The 6,800-nt window shown below is 40.6% G+C and overlaps 1 non-coding gene across 1 annotated transcript; it reads left to right on the top strand.

Annotated features, from left to right (window-relative positions):
* The first annotated feature begins 5,688 nt into the window (after positions 1 to 5,688).
* LOC145117911 (small nucleolar RNA R71) lies at positions 5,689 to 5,795 on the top strand. Its single transcript, XR_013712903.1, has one exon. It is a non-coding gene; the product is annotated as a small nucleolar RNA R71 (small nucleolar RNA).
* Positions 5,796 to 6,800: the final 1,005 nt, after the last annotated feature.

Below are 6,800 nucleotides of genomic sequence, written 5' to 3'. Positions count from 1 at the left end.
CCAGAAATCTTACTTAACCTCAAAGTATTTTCGTAAAGCTACCCAAGCATACATTAACTAGAGAATTACAACTTTAAGATACCATCACTTGGAGCTCTTGAATTCTTCACTTTGCTTGATATTTGATCTTTAACTTCCTTGAACTCACTTCTTTCATGATTTTTGGCATCTTCAAGTTTTGAAACTTCATAATTTTGATCTTTGATCTTCATACTTTGATACTTTTATGCTCCAAAATTCTTCAATTTCTTTACTTTTGGTAATTTCTCTCTTTTTTACATGTATATCTCACTTTTTTTTTTCACTCAAAACCCTACATGCTTAAGCAGGGGCGCTTAACTTCAACCTTTATTGTTTAAGACATAACTTTCCTGGATAGATTTATGGTTCAGGCTGCTAAATATATTGCATTCCTCAAACTAAGCGGGGTTATGTTTTTGTTCCATGATTTCACTAAAATAAGGGAGGCCACAAATGCACTATAACGTATATTGGCTCAACTAAACATTTGAGCTCTTATCGGATCATCCCATATAACACTAGCATCTATAATTCAATTTATTACTGCTAGATTCAATTAGGAAAAAATATAAAATTTACCAAATTATCTAGCAATTTACTTTTTCTACCCCCTACCCCACACTTATTTCATACAATGCCCTCATTGTATGCAATAATCAAAATTAAGAAAAGGGAGAAAAAGAAACAGACTCCCCTTGGATAGCGGTGTGAACGGAACTCCAAAAGTGCGGATAAAATGTGCATTTCGAATATGGACCTCTTCAAAATAAAAACTGGGACCTTAAGCGCACGAAATATGCAAATGAACCATCAATAAATCAAAGCTTCAATCTTCAATAAGAGTGGTGCTAGCCTCCAAAATGTGTAGAACAATGTGGGAAAGCATACGCCACATTGTTGAATAAAGGAGAGCTATAAATACTGGTCTTCATAACGATCCCAAGAAGAAACGTGGCTAGCCATAAGATAGAACATGCCAATGAACTTCAGAATTGAGAAAAATTAGAAATCACGTCGTGATGTATAATACCACGTCGTGATGTCGCACAAAACGCGTTCTCAGTATTCACAGATCACCAGCTCAAGACGTGAAATGCAGTGCCACGTCGTGAAAACTGGGCGAATCAGAACTAAGGTCTCCCATTTCTCCATGCAACTTGTAATTTGGACCAATGTCTGAAATAGTTAAGAATCTTCTAGTGCAGTACTCTAAAGACCCGTTTTGACTCTATCCTCTCTCCTTGACGCACCCGACACTTATTTCCAATTATGGGTTTCGACTCATGATTTTAGACTTTAACGATACTTGACTAGACGATCACGACTCTTGACTCGACGTTACTCCCTTCCCAAGACTTCAATGCTAGCTGCAATCAAACAACCAAAAGAAAATAGAAGTAACATAATAACAAACCAAGTCTTACAAACCATAATAAGTTCAAAAACATACAAAAAAAAAACCAAATAAAACTAAATAAGAATTAAAAATAAGAAAGTCAATCATCATCATCGCCATGTCCTTGTACACCACTAGGTCCTTCTCCATCTCCCCTTGGCATCCAAAGTTCCTCCCATGTCGGTATGTACGGGCACTGCGGCGGCACGGAAGGTGGTCGAACTACACCCATGTGAGAAAACATGGCCTCCAACATCTGCGTGTTGTAATTCATCCCACCAAGGAGATTATCCAAATAGGACCCAACCCGACTTTGAAATGGGTCGGTGGGCATTCCCTCCTCATGCTATTGAGCAGCACGTTCACTCTCAATTTCTACCCGGGCTCTAACATTTCGTCTACGGGGCCTCGCTGGTGGTTGTTGCTCCGGTTTCTCCTCCTCTTGCTCTCTACATAACACTCAAAAACTGAATAGTTAAAATCATTGTCTGGAAAACGGGTAAGATTCCACACAAAATCGTGAGACAAAATCTCATATGACCGGGCAAGGCGGGTGACCAAATGTCCACCCGTAATCGGACTTCCTTGACGTGAACTGATCGCTTTCTTTCCCATAAATCTTGCGAGCATGTAAGGAAGATCACAACACACTCCGGGAGTAATAATACTCCACAAAAAGAACAAATTTTGTAAGGAAACCTTATCACCATGGTGTTTGTGATTGATAGAAAAGGTGATAAGGCGGTGAAGAAAACGATGCACCGGGTTCCGAATTTGTGCTTCACTTGAATCACGGGAATTGCACGCGTGATTGGCGATAGTCCGCCAAAATTGAGCATCAAAAGTACCGGGCGTAAAATCCCGAACGCAACCAAGTAGAAACGGAACAAAGAACGGAGATTGAGTCTCCACTTCCATATAGATCCCCATGCGCCAAGCAAACTCTCGGAGACTACATTCCCGATATACCCCGCCCAACCGGAAAACTAGTGCCCGGTTATAATCAAAGTCAATGGTGCGTTCTTCAAAGCTCACAGTAGAGAAAAACTCCACTGATAATTCCCGGTACACGGGTTCTTGGATCGCGAACAAGTTCCTCCACCCATGGCAAGTAAAGGAAAAATGGTCCCCCTCGTACACTTTAGTCCAATAGCGTTCCAATTCAACAACCATTCCAACACCGCCAAGCCATCCCCAGTCAACAATCGGAGCTATAGCAAACTCCCTATTGTATAACCATCCCAAACGGTTCTGATATGTCGTTAACAAGGCTCGTGAAATGTTTTGCGGAAAGCGATATAACCGATGAATACTCGTCACATCAATCGGGTCATTGTCCTGTTGAACAGCTCTTCTAGGTGCCATTTTCCTGCAATGGTCAAAAACAAACCAAAACAAAAACAAAACAGCTAAAATATGTTACCAAAAATTAAACAGAAAACCTGGTCGCCCAGGAACCACGTTGTGGTTTTGCACGCCACGTCGTGGTCTCGTAAGCGGAACGTGAACTGATAGCGAGCATAAAACAGTCCAAATCTAGCCAACTTAACACTTGGGGTTTGTTCCTTCTGCTATTCTAAGGGCATTCAAAGTGAAAATACTAACCAATATAACCAATTTGGGACATTTTAATTTCTAAAGAAAACCCTAACCAACTAAATGCATACAATTGGGATAAATAGCAACTATTATATCATGAAATACATACCAGATTGAGTGAAAGGACAAGACAATGCAAGAGATTTGGAAGAAAAACTGAAAAAAAATCGGCTGTGGGGACTCTTGCTTCAGTTCGTGTGAAAGTAAACAAATGGGGAACAACTTTTGGTTAAAGGGTTTATGAACTGGTCCCCCCTCGTGACTTTTTAAAGGCCACGTCGTGGCAGGCAATACCACGTCGTGGATTTCGTTTGGGTCAAAATCAACCCGGGTCATTTTAATGGTCATATGTTTTAAACTCATCCTGTAATTTATCTATAGCTACGACGTGGTGAGGTTTATCACGACGTGAACCAAGTCTGGACCCTATAATTTTTAGATAATGAATTTTTTTATTTTTGCTAATTGTTTACCACTTATTTCTAAAATATCCCACAGCTAATTTTTACCACTTAACATTATTTAGATGATGAATTGATAGCTTTCCTAATCAAAAACTCAAAAACTAAAAAGAAAAGAAAAGAAAATGCAAACCAAACTCAGGTTGCCTCCCGAGAAGCGCTTCTTTTTGAGGAGTCGTGAGCCGGACTCCGTGCCTCCTACGTCGATTCGTCAGAAGAATCCACCACCAGGATCTTTTGCTCCTTGAAACGCCTCTTGTAAGCTTACACTCGACGAATATACGCCTTTTTAGAATTCTCCTTTTTAGCTTGACTTCGTTTCCATCGAGCTTGCGTTTGATCCCTTGAATCTTCAATTTTTCATCATCTTTAAGCTTCATAATATCCTCCTCCTCCTTCACCACTGGGCTAGTCTCCTTTGATGTGACCTCCTCTTCATCACTAGACATGTCATCACTTTCCTTACTCACCCAAGATGTTGGTGTTTTGTAAGCAAACACCTCGAATATAAGTGGAACAGAAGCTCTTGGCTTGGTGTGCTTGACTTGCTGAATTGTTTCAATTTCTTCTTCCATAAGTTTCTCCAATTCTGCAAGCTCGTTGTCATCTTCAATATTAAACACTTCACCTTGAACATCATATCCTTGGAAACCATCTTTTAGTCCAAAAGTTTCTTCTTCATCACCGACCCTCAACGTGAGCTTGGATTCTCGAACATCGATAAGAGCGCTAACAGTATTTAGTAGAGGGAGACCAAGAATAATGGGGACATTAACATCCTCCTTCATGTCCATCACTACAAAGTCAACTGGGAAAACGAATTTCCCAATTTTAACTAGGATGTCTTCTACTATCCCTCTTGGGTGAGTTACTGAACGGTTTGCCATGTGAATTGTCATTTTAGTACCCTTCATCTTCTGAATATTTAACTTTTGATAAAACGAGAAAGGCATCAAATTAATGCTAGCCCCAGAATCGGCTAAAACATATGTCTTCATCTTATTACCAAACTCACATGGAAGAGTGAGGCGTCCAGGATCCCCCATCTTCTTAGGTATCTCTCCTAACACAGCCCTTGAGCTTTGTTCACTTAGAATTACCTTAGAATTCTTTTTCAATTCATGTCGAGTGTCTATTAAATCTTGGAGGAACTTAGCGTATTCGGGAACTTTTGCAAGTGAATCAATAAAAGGAGCATTAATAGAAATACCCTTTATTTGCTCAATAAACTCCAGATGTTCCCTTTCCAGTGGACTAAGATTAGCTCGAGACGGGAATGGCAAAGGTGGTCGATAAGTCGAGACGGTTCCCGGAGTTTTCTGTTCAGACTGGGGCCACGACATGGACAGATAAGGACTACGACGTGAATTGGGGGTTTCAGCAATATCTTCTATTTCGAGCTTCGGCTTTGGATCGGACTGCTGTGGCTCCTCTTCTAATGCTTCCAGGAATTCAGAAATCGCTTCTTCTTCAGTATCAATGGCCATGACGTAAGATTGTGTCTTCATTTCAGGAACTGGTGGAGACAATCTTTTATTTACCAAAGTAGTAAGTTGACCAAGTTAAACTTCAAGGTTATTGATGGAAGCTTGCTGATTTTTTAATAATGATTGTTGGTCAATCATCATAGCATCAGTAGCATCATGCCTTTTTTCTGAAGCTTCCATAAACTTCATTAACATGGTCTCTAGATCAACTTTCTTCTCAGCTGGTGGTTGCTCTCTTTGGTAAAAACCCCGGCCAGTTTGCCTAAATTTCTCTTCTTTTTGCTTCTTGTATTCATCGTAAGGCAGCCACTCCTTCTTTGGTTTCCTCCAATCTTCATCGTATTTGTCCCCACTCGAATAGCAAACTTGAGCTTTCTTTTTTCCACATTCATCCATATTGCAATCCCTTGTTAAATGCGGGCCACTACATCTCTCGCAACCAACTCGAATTGCATGAATTGATTGGTCCATTTGGGTCAATCTCCTATCCATAGTGCTAAGCATTGCCATCACAACAACCATCTCTTCAGTTTGTGCACCTCCACTGCCTTTTATTCCATCACGCCCTGGGTTTTGATACTCACGAGAGTGCTTTCAAAATTCTTCAATCAGCTCCTTGGCCTGATTTGGGTTCTTCTTTGTTAGTGGTCCTTGTGAATCAAGGAGTTGTCTAGTCATGACATTCACCGCATCATAGAATATCGACATTTCTTGCTGAATATTTAGGTCATGTTGAGGACAATTCCTTAACAACCCCTTGTAGCGCTCCCATGCCTCGTATAATGACTCCCCCAGATTTTGCTCAAAGTTGGCAATCGCCTTCTTGAGTTGAGAGATTTTGGTGGGTGGGCAAAACTGATCTAGAAATTTCTCATGCAATTGGGCCCATGTGGTGATTGTACTAGATGGAAGAGCCTTCAACCAGTCTTTTGCAGCAACTTTGAAAGTGACTGGTAACATCCTTAACAAAGCTGTCTCCCTTGGGATATTAGGAGTATTAAAATAATCCGCAATATCATTGACCTCGTCTAAATGCTTGAAAGCATCCTCATGATCCTTCCCATAGAATGTGATATCCTTGAGTGCAGTAAGGATATGTCCCTTTAACTCGAATGTGGCATTGGCAGGAATCATAGGATGTACTAAACTCGGCCCCACATCATCTCGAATGCACTTCTTGTAATCCCCCATGGCCATCTCATCAATGTTCGCCATTTCGTTCTCCGGCTCGTTCTCGGGTTCACTTGTATAAAGTCCAAATTCTGTTTCTGATTCGTACTCGGTCTCGTGTGGATTAGGAAATTGATCGATGACTTCAAACTTGCTCTTTGAGGCTGAACTCGATTCTCCCGTTTTCTTTCCTGGCTTCCTTGAAAAGGCTGATTTCAGTTCTTGTAAAGGCGACTTCTTATTATCGTTTTTGTGCAACGTAGACTCCGGATGTTCACGCGGTGGCACCAAAGGTGTGTTGGATCCTCTAGTCATGAACTCCTGCAAAACAATCAAAATAAAAACGTAAAACTGAACAAAAAAGTAAAAAAAATTCCCTACTGACAGTCCACCACGACGTGGTAAAAGTTACCACCTCGTGTTGTCGCAGAAAAACTAACAGAAAAAAAAACGCAGAAAAACAAAAAAAACGAAACTCACGACGTGAACTTAAGGTTCACGACGTGATCCTAGTACTGACTAAAAAAAACTAAACTGCAAAAGTAACTTTTTGCAGGTTTTACCCCACAAAAAGGATCGATCAATTTAAAGCAAACAAACAAATAATTAACTAAGCCGTTCCCCGGCAACGGCGCCAAAAACTTGATGTGCACAATAGTACCCACT

Source organism: Lactuca virosa, chromosome 5 (assembly GCF_052849685.1).
Source record: "Lactuca virosa cultivar CGN04683 chromosome 5, Lactuca_virosa_CGN04683_v6, whole genome shotgun sequence".
NCBI lineage: Eukaryota > Viridiplantae > Streptophyta > Magnoliopsida > Asterales > Asteraceae > Lactuca > Lactuca virosa.
This window is presented reverse-complemented; position numbering and strand designations above follow the sequence as displayed.